This window comes from Camellia sinensis, chromosome 13, assembly GCF_055761805.1.
Source record: "Camellia sinensis isolate YWXY chromosome 13, ASM5576180v1, whole genome shotgun sequence".
NCBI classification, from domain to species: Eukaryota; Viridiplantae; Streptophyta; class Magnoliopsida; order Ericales; family Theaceae; genus Camellia; species Camellia sinensis.
Genome location: NC_138973.1, coordinates 57,215,396 through 57,227,371, shown reverse-complemented (window position 1 = coordinate 57,227,371; position 11,976 = coordinate 57,215,396).

Sequence of the window (11,976 nt, the reverse complement as noted above, 5' to 3'; positions counted from 1 at the left end):
AAATGAGCAAAAATTAATTATACTAAGCAGTTAGGGATGACAACGGGACAGGGCATGAAATAATTTTATAGTACTCACCCTTAATCATACTAGATTGGAGGAAACTGTGGAGGTGCAGGATAGGACAAGACGAGGATATGTTAATATTACAACTTTAAAAAGGACTAATATCAATAATAGGAAATGATATGATATATTATTGATAATAATTTATAATTGTTGAACTTAATAATGACGCTAGAATCATCTTGTATGATAGATGCAAATTGAATAATAAAATCTGTTTTTCAATATATCCTTGAAAAGCTAGACATAGGCCTCTTTTGGGAAGTAGATTAAAAATTACTTCTCAGCTTTTAACCTATTTTAGGTCGTATCATCTCTCACATTTTTTACATATTTTTTCAAAAAAAAGAAATCAAAAAAACCAAAAAGTCAGTTTTTGCAATCCATTGCCACTGATATCAAAACATAACATAATGAGGCAACATAATTGGGCCTTAGAACATCAAGCCCAGATCAGAAGCAGAAGGATCTTTCTCCTCCTATTTCTATGTTTTCTACATGACTTGTGCACATAGAATAGAAGGGGCTACATGAATGGCCCAATAATTGTCTTGCAGAAATAGGCTTGTAAAAATGTTATAGCTCCAAATATAATGGGCTATTAAACATTTTGGCAACTCAACAATGCTAAAATTTAAATTAAACAATAAAATTTTGAATGTTCTATTCTAACATTCATCACACTCTTCTTGCATGGTGCTGCAATTTTTCCCTATTTCAATCAAAAACTGACGGCAATAAATTATACAGGTTACTTTAGAGGTTCATGAAAGCAAAATGGATTATATTTTAGCATAATTTTATCAATTTCTCTAAAATTTTTAATTTTGCATAACAAATTAGTCCATGCTACTAAAGATCAATTAATATTTATTGATGTTATTCATCATATATAATTAAGAATCATAACAATCCCAACCCAACACTGGCACCCCCTCATCTTGCCTTTTCAACACCACACCACACAACACAAGCCATCCACCATTCACTGCTCCAACCTTCACCACCTGAACGAACAATTTATCCAATAGCGAACAACACCGCCTCTCTTTCCTCAATTTGTTTTGCAAATTAAAATTTAAGAGATGTCAAGGTATGCAAAAATTGGAGCTAGTTGTACTTTTTTTCATACCTCAAGGGAGATTAATGTAATTTATCCAATAATTTAATTTTGATTTAAATAAAAACAGAGTAAAATGGTCATTTAATTAAATATTTTTCGTGACATCAGTCAATATTAATTGATCTTTAATAATATGAACTAATTGGTTATAATTATGTCAAAATTATATGATTAATTATAAGAAAAATTATTCATCTAAATAATTTTTCCCTTCCCCAAATCCCCTAAATGACATGGCAAACAAAATTTTAAAAGTTGACATACGCTTCAATATTCTTTCAAAACTTTTCTTATACTCAAAATTTCTTACCCTTTAGAATCTTAGATATGTGTTTTGTTGTGCGTGACACACATGCACAACATGTATCAACTCATATAGAACTTACATTATGTCTTACCACTTGGATGAATTTATTTAGATGTAGCATTGTTGTAATTATAATTTTTCAAAAACCTTGAAAGAAATAGTATAATTTTTCAAGGAGGATGATTCCCTCCAATCCAATAGGTCTCATTTCGATAATCGAATTGTTCATTTTGTTGAATATTTCGTCTATTTTATACAATTTTTCTTTTAGGTATTTGATAATTGTAACATATTCAATTTATTGCATTTGTCACCAAAAAAAATAGATGACAATTGTGTTTTTAAAAATAAACCATCCATTTTTTTAGTGACAAATATAATAAATTGAATATGTTACTCTTATTGGATTGCCCTAATTTTTTTTTATAGATGAGATACATGAAATACTCGACAAAATGAACGGTTTAAATTAACAAAACAAGACTAGTAGTAAGCCTATGGGCCCAAATATGGAGATGAGTACCTCCTTTTTGGGTGATTCTATTTACATTCAAAAAATCAATGAATATGCCTAATTTCTTAGTATTCTCTATTAAATTATTTAGGGTTATAATTTACATTCAATATACGTATGTTTTTTCATAAATTACCCTTCAAAATAAATTTCTAATTTGTGGTACATCTAAATAATAAATAAATCAATTCAAAAAAGACTCTCACACTCTCTTTCTCTAGTATCAGCCACAATACTCCTCCACTTTTGTTGTTAGCAAATACTAAAGAAGAAGAAGGCGGATATTGTTTCATCTCCATAAGTATGTAAATTTCTCATATTTTCCCGTTGATTACATTTTTCGTTATTTGGGATAGTGGTTGTGGGTTTTTCAGAACTGCAGTGATTGATTTCCGATCTTCACTGAAACCATTCAGCCCTAGTATGCTTAACATATTGCCTTTGTTCGGCCTTTCAGAGCCAAACATGTTGACGTAAAACAAGCAGAATATGTATTTTTACGTAAAATAAAAAAAAAACACAAAAATCAAAAATTATACTTTAATATTTATGCGAACACTAACCTCATCTTTGATGGATTACTTCAAAAAATATTTTTGATTATTATTATTATTATTCGTTGTTTGATTTTATTTAAATTTTCTTCTATTTGCAAATACCAATGTAATAAGAAACAATGATATTGATGATAATAGTGAGTTTTGGTGGGGTGAATAAAGTATTGGAGTGAGAAAGAAGATAAAGAGAAAAAAATTGAAACTTAGTGAAGAAGATAAAGATATTTAAATAAAAATAATACGTATCAATGATTAGGGTGTACCATGAAAAAAAAAATATTTTATTTTAAGATTTAATTATTAGTAAATTTAAATTAGGGTATAATAGAAACTAAAATTTTAATTGGGCATACTAAGTTACTATTTGAGTACAAATAAAATCACCCCTTTTTTCAATTAACAGACCCATTGCAAAACACTAGTGATTACTGTGAGTCACTCAATACAAGAAATTAAAGTTTTAGCAACAAAATTACTTTTTAGGGATAAAATATTTTTTTATCTCCAATAGTGTTATTATTTTATTTCAAGTGAAAAAATTGAAAATTTAATGATGAATTACTAACATTTTCTGACCAAAATTGTTGTCTAAAAAAAACAAAAAACTTTTTGGGACCAAGTTATTTTTTTATTAACGGCATTTTTAAATTTCTGTTCTTAAAAGCTCTTTTTTAACTTTTCGGGATTTTTTTTAGCGACAATTGAAATTAATCCCAAAATATTTTTTGTAAAAAAAATTATATTTTTCGAGATAAATTTTTTTTTTATCTTTAGAACTTTTATATGTTGTAGTGACTTTTGTAACCTCAATTATTTAAACCCCAACTAGTGGTAAATGGGACTGATTTATAACGTATAAATTTTTTAATAATGCTTTAAGCTCTAATTTAAATCATAAAATTATAATCATAATGCATATAGATCATCTTCTCAAATTTCATAAGTAAAGACAATAATACTTCAAAACAAATATTCACAAAATGTTATAATCATCCAACTGATATATTTTTCTTGAAATAATAAACTTGATTTCTAATTAATGAAATTAACAATAAATAAGATGTTTCTCAATGAACCTAATGTTTAAAACATGTATATTCTAAAAAAACTAATAATAAACTGAATGTCATAAATCAAATCTATCTATATTTGATAAATTAAAACTCAATAAATATCGTTCATCATGTCCAAATGCCCCAAAAATTTAAAAAAAAAAAATTAAAAAATAAGAGAAGAAAGAAAAAGTGTTATCATTTTTTACATACAAATAAACTTTAAAAAAAAAAAAGAAAAAAAAAAAAACAAGAAGAAGATGTATTACCTTATGAAGAGTGTTGATTTAATTGTTCTCATTTTTGTATTGTTACTCCTTCATTCTCTTTGCTAAGATTCATACTCAATTGCTACAATCACAGTTAGAGGAAGAGCCAAAGCTGCAGTCATAGCTAAAGGAGAAGTCAGCATTGATATCCCATCTGTCACAGTCATGTTTCACTAGATGTTCTCCAGATAATATCTGTAACAGTTATAGATACAGTTGTAAAGTTTGTTAGGAAGTTAGAGCTGTTTGTTAACTGAGTTAGTTAGAGTACTTGCACTATATAATATCTTGAGTTGTGTATATTTGAATCATTGAATCAATAGAAAGAGATTTATATTTTCATCATGGTATCAGAGCTTTAAGCTCTTACGAGCATAATTCAAGATCCATCCATGGCAGATCATGTTTCTTTACCTTCAAGCCTTCAATCTCTTCTGTCCAATTTTGGGTCTCTCATTACTGTTAAACTTGATTCCAATAATTTTTTGATCTGGAGAAATCAACTCCATAATATTCTTTGAGCCACTAGTCTTCTTGGATATGTGACTGGTGCAATACCTTGTCCTTTATTCGAAATTATTGATGCATCTGGAAAATCAGTTTCCAATCCTGTATATACTCAATGGGAAGCAATTGATGCCAATCTTCTTACTTGTTTAACTGCAACACTTTCTTCTTCAATGTATTCATCTGTTCTTCATCTTCAAAGTAGCTCGCAAGTCTGGCAAACACTTGAGCAGAAATTTACTTTTGTCTCCAGATCTCACATTCATCAATTAAAGAACAAACTTCGTACGATTCGAAAGCAATCTTCTTCAATTGATTGTTATCTTTCACAGATCAAAGAAGTCTCAGATCAGTTAGCTTTGTCTGGTACAAAAGTTGATGATGAAGATCTTATTCTTCTTACCTTAAATGGCTTACCGGATTAATATGATGCATTTAAAACATTGATTCGTACTAGATCTAATGTTGTCTCTATGGAAGAGTTGTGTTCCTTACTTGGCTCAGAAGAGATTCATATCGAAAACAAGATGAAGCAGTATTCTAAAACTGATTTGCATGTTGCTTATTCAACAACCAAACCACTTCTGGTTCTAGTTTTGATTTAAGTTCTGTTTTTGAAGCACAACACTCTATTCTTGGATCATATCCTCGTAGTAATTTTAGTGGTAGATCTCAGTACAGAGGAGGTAGAGGTGGTAGATATTTTCATGGCAACAGATCTAATAATCGATTTTCTAACAATCGATCTAAATCAACTTATCCTGGTTCTTCTCCATCTGTTTGTTAGATCTGTGGCAAATCAGGTCATCTGGCTTTGGACTGTTGGTATCAACTTGATCCACATTATCAACCTTCTTCAACCGCTTCTCCAAGGGCCTATGCTGCTGCTGTATCTTCTTCATCTTCAGATTCTCCTGTTCTTCCTTGGTACATTGATTTAGCAGCCACAATTCATCTTACACATGATTTGACCAATCTTCAGCAATATCAAGCTTATCAGGGCTCAGATCAAGTTACAGTGGGAAATATCTCAGTTTTGCCCATTTAACATATTGGGAATAGTGTCCTTCCAACACCTCAATTTTCTTTTCATTTTTCCAATCTTTTGCATGTTCCTTCTATATCATCCAATATTTTATCTATTCATCAATTAAGCAAGAATCATAACTGTTTTGTTATTTTTGATTCTGATTCTTTTGTCATTCAGGACAAACACACAAAACATGTCCTGTATAAAGGCTCAAATATCAATGGTCTTTATCAGTTGTCTCCATCATCTTCTATCTGTCCCAAGCAACCACAAGCTTTTCAATCTTTCACTGTTTCCACTGGTTCAATCTATCCAATCTCTGATTTTGCTGTGCCATCAAAGATTGGGTCATCCCTCTGTTCTCAAGCCACAACATTTGGCACCACATCTTTCAAATCAAAAGAGTTTTAATAAAACCATAGCCTGCACTGACTACTATGTATATAAGAGTCATAGACTTCCTTTCAAATTGTCTTGTTCTTCTAGTGACAGTCCTCTTTCTCTTGTTCATGCTGATGTATGGGGACCTTTTACTGTTGATAATGCTACATTTTGATTTTATGTTTTGTTTGTTGATGATTGTAGTAGATTCACTTGGATCTATCCCTTGCATTTTAAAAGTGAAGTCTATGAAAAATTGCTTGAGTTTAAAATCTATGATGAAAATCAGTTTCATACTTCTAAATTTTAAGAACTAATGGAGGTATTGAATTTGTTAACAAGAAGGTTGCTTCTCTTTTCTCTTCTCATGGTGTTGTTCATCAAACTAGTTGTCCTTATACACAAGCACAGAATGGTGTTGCTGAGAGGAAGCATCGCCATATCACTGAAATTGCTATCAGTCTTCTTCATCAATCTTCTCTTCCCTTGAAATATTGGTTTGATATTGTTGCTACAACAGTTTTCCTAATCAATAGACTACCTAGTTCTGTTCTTTCCAATCAATCTTCATTTCAGGTCCTTTTTAAAACACTTCCAGATTTTTCTTTCTTTAAGGTCTTTGGTTGCCAGTGTTTTCCTTGGTTAAAACCTTACACTACTCACAAACTCCAACCTAAGTCCTTATCTTGTGGGTTTTTAGGTTGCCATCCTACTGTTAACGGCTATAGATGTTTAGATCATCTCAGTGGCAAGTTATTTGTCTCTATACATGTCATCTTCAATGAATCATGCTTTCGTTTTGCTTCTTCTGATCATTCCTCTTCATCTCCTCCTATCTCCTTGAATCATATTCATCATTTTTTTGACCTTCTTCTCTTTCCTCTGAGGTTCCCATTGTTTCTTCTTCATCTATTTCTTCTTCTTCTTCCCAATTGTCTTCTCCTTCTCATTCCTCTATTCCTCAATCTTCATTATCCTCTCCTCTGAGTTTTTCTCCACCTTCTCATGCTATTCCTATTACTTCTATTCCTATTGATCTTCCTCCACTTTCTAGTTTGCCTTCTAATCTTGTTCATTCATTGCCTTCTTCTAATGTGCATCCCATGCTCACTCAGTCTAAAACCAAATCTCCTTTGTGTCTTACAACCACATCCTCTTCCTCCTCTTCTTATCTTCAATCTGAACCTCCTACTATTCAGGCTGCTTTAGCTTCTCCTGTGTGGCTTACTGTTATACAGGAGGAATTTCAACCCTTGCAGCAACAGCGCACTTGAGATCTTGTGTCTCTTCCTTCTCATAAAACAACTGTTGGTTGTAAATGGGTGTATAGAATCAAGCGTAATTCTAATGGTTCTGTGGCTAGGTATAAAGACAGATTGATGGAAAAGGGATATCTTCAACAAGAAGGTGTTAACTTTCATGAAACTTTTAGCCCTGTGGCTAAGCAGCCTACAATTCGTATTTTTCTTTGTTTGGCTCTTCATTTCCATTGGCTTATTCATCAATTAGACATTTCTAATGCCTTTCTTCATGGCACATTAGATGAGGAAGTGTATATGCTGCAACGCCTTATATGGTTTTAAACAAGCTCCTCGAGCTTGGAATTCTACTTTCTCTAAGTTTCTTCTTTCTCAAGGTTTTGCTAATAGTCATTCAGATTCCTCTCTCTTTGTTTAGCATACTTCCACTAGTCTTCTCATTCTTGTAGTCTATGTTGATGATATCCTAGTCACTGGTGGTGATCATTCTCTTCTTACACAGTTTATTCAACATATGCATACTGTGTTCTCTATGAAGGAATTGGGTACTGTGTCTTATTTCTTGGGCATCTTAGTTCAAACCTTGTCTCATGGTTACTTCTTATCTCAAGCTAAGTATGCAACTGAGCTTCTTCACAAAGCTGGTTTAACTGATTGTAAACCCTGCTTTACCTCTTTAACTATCAAAGCTTCTTCTCATTCTTCTTCTTTAGATGGTCTTCCATTTTCTAATCCTTCTCTGTATAGGAATATTGTTGGTGGCTTGCAGTATCTCACCATTACCAGGCCTGATTTAGCCTTAGCTGTTAACCAGGCATGCCAGCATATGCATCTTCCTACTAATGCTGATTTTCAAGCTGTCAAACGATTGTTGAGATATGTGAAAGGTACTCTTCACCATGGTCTGCAATTTACTTATGGTCCCTTCTTTCTTCATGCTTTTTCTAATTCAAACTAGGCTGGAGATGGTATTGATTGAAAATCCACTTCAGGTTACTGTGTATATTTGGGTCCTAATCTAATTTCTTGGAGTGCTAAGAAATAATCCATTGTTTCTCGATCATCTACTAAGGCTGAGTATAGGGCCTTGGCTAATGCCACTGATGAATTAGATTGGTTGCAACAGTTACTGACAGACATGCATATTACCTCATCTTCCATTCTTGAGCTTTGGTGTGATAACCTCTCTGCTATGGCTTTGGCTTCTAATCCCAATTTTCCACTCTCGTTCTAAACATATAGAAATTGATTGTCATTTTATTCGAGATAAAGTTGTTGCCAAACAGATTGCGTTGAAATATGTTCCTACCATAGACCAGGTGGCTGAAATATTCACCAAACCTCTTTCTACCTCTCGTTTCCTTTATTTGAAAGACAAGCTTCTCATACAGCCTTGCTCCATCAACTTGCAGAGGACTACTAAGATTTATACTAAGTTGCCACAATCACAGTTAGAGGAAGAGCCAAAGCTGCAGTCACAGTTAGAGGAGAAGTCAGCATTGATATCCCATCTGTCACAGTCATGTTTCACTAGATGTTCTCCAGATAATATCTGTAACAGTTATAGATACAGTTGTAAAGTTTGTTAGGAAGTTAGAGCTGTTTGTTAACTAAGTTAGTTAGAGTACTTGCACTATATAATATCTTGAGTTGTTTATATTTGAATCATTGAATCAATAGAAAGAGATTTATATTTTCATCACTCTTCACAACTATTGTTTTGTTGTTGTTGTTCCACTTTATTATTTTCATTACCAATGAGTTGCTCTACTTCATCCAATGCTTGTAAACAAATCATATAATTTTTAATTTCCTCCAACGTAACTATCAATGCTTTCATGTCTGGAAAGTCTTTTTATATTTTTTTTATGAATATCTTGTATAGGCCTTGAGGTTGGAAATGTTTTAACTATAGCATAAACTAATATTATAATGTGAGACTAAAAAACTTTTTTCGTAAGCTTATAAAACACTTGCTCTTTATATAACATATGCTCTTGTACTGTTAAATTTGGAGTCATCTGCTCTTACTTAAGTTTAATCTATAGATGATGGACTTCACGCTTCTCTTCCGTCAAACATCCATTAAGTCTGAGGCATTTTTGATTTCGTGCTTTTGAAAAATTGTTCCCTTTTCTTTATTCCAGCTTGATAGTAATATTGTTTCCATCAATTTTTTTTTACTTATTTTTTTTCCCCTAAGTTTTGCATTGCCTGACATATTTTGATTTTCCAATAAATCCTTTTTATGAGGTATAGTTTGAAATTCATTTATGACATTTTACGTGGCCAAACAATGATTACGATGCAAATTTAGAGGATGTCGCATATTTATCTGCATAATGAATTTAACACATTTGATATACAATTACATAAAGTAAAAAATCTCAGTAAGTATCATTGTTTATTGTAGATGTATCTATAAAAAAGAATAAAAAATATAAAAATTACAAATCTATTATACAACATCCATCTATTGAGGAGCTAATGTAACTTTTTGTAAAAAAAAATGATAACACAATAATTTTAAAATAAGAAAAAGATAGTGATCAAATTATTGTTGTGCATGAAAAAAAAGAGGAAAAAGAGTATTCTATTTTGATTTATTGTTAGATTTATTTTAAGATTTTTTTTTTAAATTACAAAATAAACACAAAGCAATGTCTTTTGTGGATTTGTATTGGATTTTACGTGATAGATATCTGATTGAGTGAATTGTGGGTGATGGATATGCATGAGTAAATTGTATGAATAAGACTTGGGGATGTTTTTTTTTATTTTTTTTATTTTAAATAACGTGATAGACATTGGATATTTATAATTTTATATATGTTTTTAATTTATTTAAGTTACAGAGAGTTTTTTTTTTTAAATAATATGATAGACATTGGATATTTGTAATTTATATATAGATATGTATTTTGTGGGTTTATATTTTTATTATTAATTTATTTTAGTCGTTATGTGATATTTAAGTTACAGATAATTGTGAATTTTTTTTTATTTATTTAAAATAACGTGATAGACATTGGATACATATTTGCAGGTTTATATTTTTTTATTAATTTGTTTAATTGAGAGTGAGATTTATTTTAATTTATTTAAGTTATGTGGTAGACATCTAATTTTCTTGAATTTTAGGTGAACTACTTTTGATTTGTAAATGAGAGAATTTATAAAAGTCGAAGAAGATATCAACATTGTTATATGAGAAGAAACAAATCAAATCTGATTAAATTGAAGAATAAATGCAAACCACAAATTAAAAAGTAAGTAAGCCCAAACTATGCAAAATGTAATAATGGATAAGATGAAAAGATGTGTAGATGAACTAAAAAATATTGACAAAAAGAAATATATACACACAAAAGTAATAAACACTGAAAAAATGCATATAAAGTAAGAAATAATATTAGGAGTATACAAATGGAGAAGATTAAAAGATGTGTGGATTAACTGAAAAATATTAGGAAAAAGAAATCAAACCCGAATCTGATTAAGATATGAAGATGAATTGAAAAGTATTGGGAAAAAAAAATATGTACACACAAATAATAAACATTGAAAAAAAATGCATATAAAATAAGAAATAATATTGGAAGCATAAAAATGGAGAAGATGAAAAGATGTGTAGATGAATTGAAAAATATTGAGGAAAAGAAATATATATATACACAAAGATATAAAGTACAAAATAATATTACACTGACCTTGTAATAATTTTTATAGATCATTAAACTTAGAAAATGTAACAATGGGGAAGATAATATAATTTTTGCAGACCATCAAACTTGCAAAATATAATAATGAAAATGATGAGTTAGTTTCAGAAAAGATAGGTAGATGAAAGAAAAAAAAAAGATGGGTAGATGAAAGAGAATGATTGATTTGACTGAAATATGGAATAAATTGAATACAGAAACATGTATGTAGGAGTTGCAAGAGTTGTAGGTGATGGATATGGATGAAAATAGATGTGGAAGTTGTGGGTGATGGATATAGATGAATATGGATGTAAATGAATATTTTATTATTGGGAGAGAGAGTGAAAAAAGCCTAAATAGTAGGAAGAGAAGTGAAGGGAGATGCCACGTATTTTTTTATTTTTCTAAAATTATGAGAATTTAGGAATAAGTTTTTGGAGCCTTTTGAGAAAGTATTAGGATCCTCTGAAGTTTCTCCCCCTGAAGTGATCCCGAAGTGGGGTGATCCAACGGCTCAACATGTAACTAACTAAAACGACGTCGTTTTGGTTAGTAATTTCAAAAAAAAAAAAAAATGCTTTCATTCAAAATTCCCTCAGATCTGATATGTGAAGCATTAGAGAGAGAGAGAGAGAGAGAGAATGCAAAGGGCTGAGAGGAGGAGCTTCCGATCCACCCCCGACTCGCCTCTGCCACGCCGCTTCCGTTGTCACGCCGCTGCCCGCCATACTCCAACAGATTGAAGGAAAAAAGAACAGGTTCATTCATCCTCCAAACTTAAAATATTAGGGCTTCGAATAAAAAATTAGGGAAAATTTGAACTTGGCTACCAGATGTCAATGTTGACTTTGATTAAAGTTTCTTTCATTTTCTGCTTCGTGTTTTCAAGAAAATCTGGTTTAATAGAGAAATGTGGATTGATTATATGTTTATTTATCTCTGCAAATGTGAGCACTAGGGATTGTTTATTTGGTGTTAGGGAATGTGTGTTCTCTGTAAATGCAAAATCTGAACGTGTGTTCTTTGCTTCATTGGTTCTTTGATTTCTTTAAATCAAAACCTCACATTAGCTAGGAAAGCAAAATTGGATCTGAGGTACACTCTGTCATTCTAAATGCGATCATGATGTTTATTGCAAATGGTGTTTATTCAACACATTTTATATTTTGCTCCATTTGAGGTTTTAATGCAAAATCAATCCTTGTTA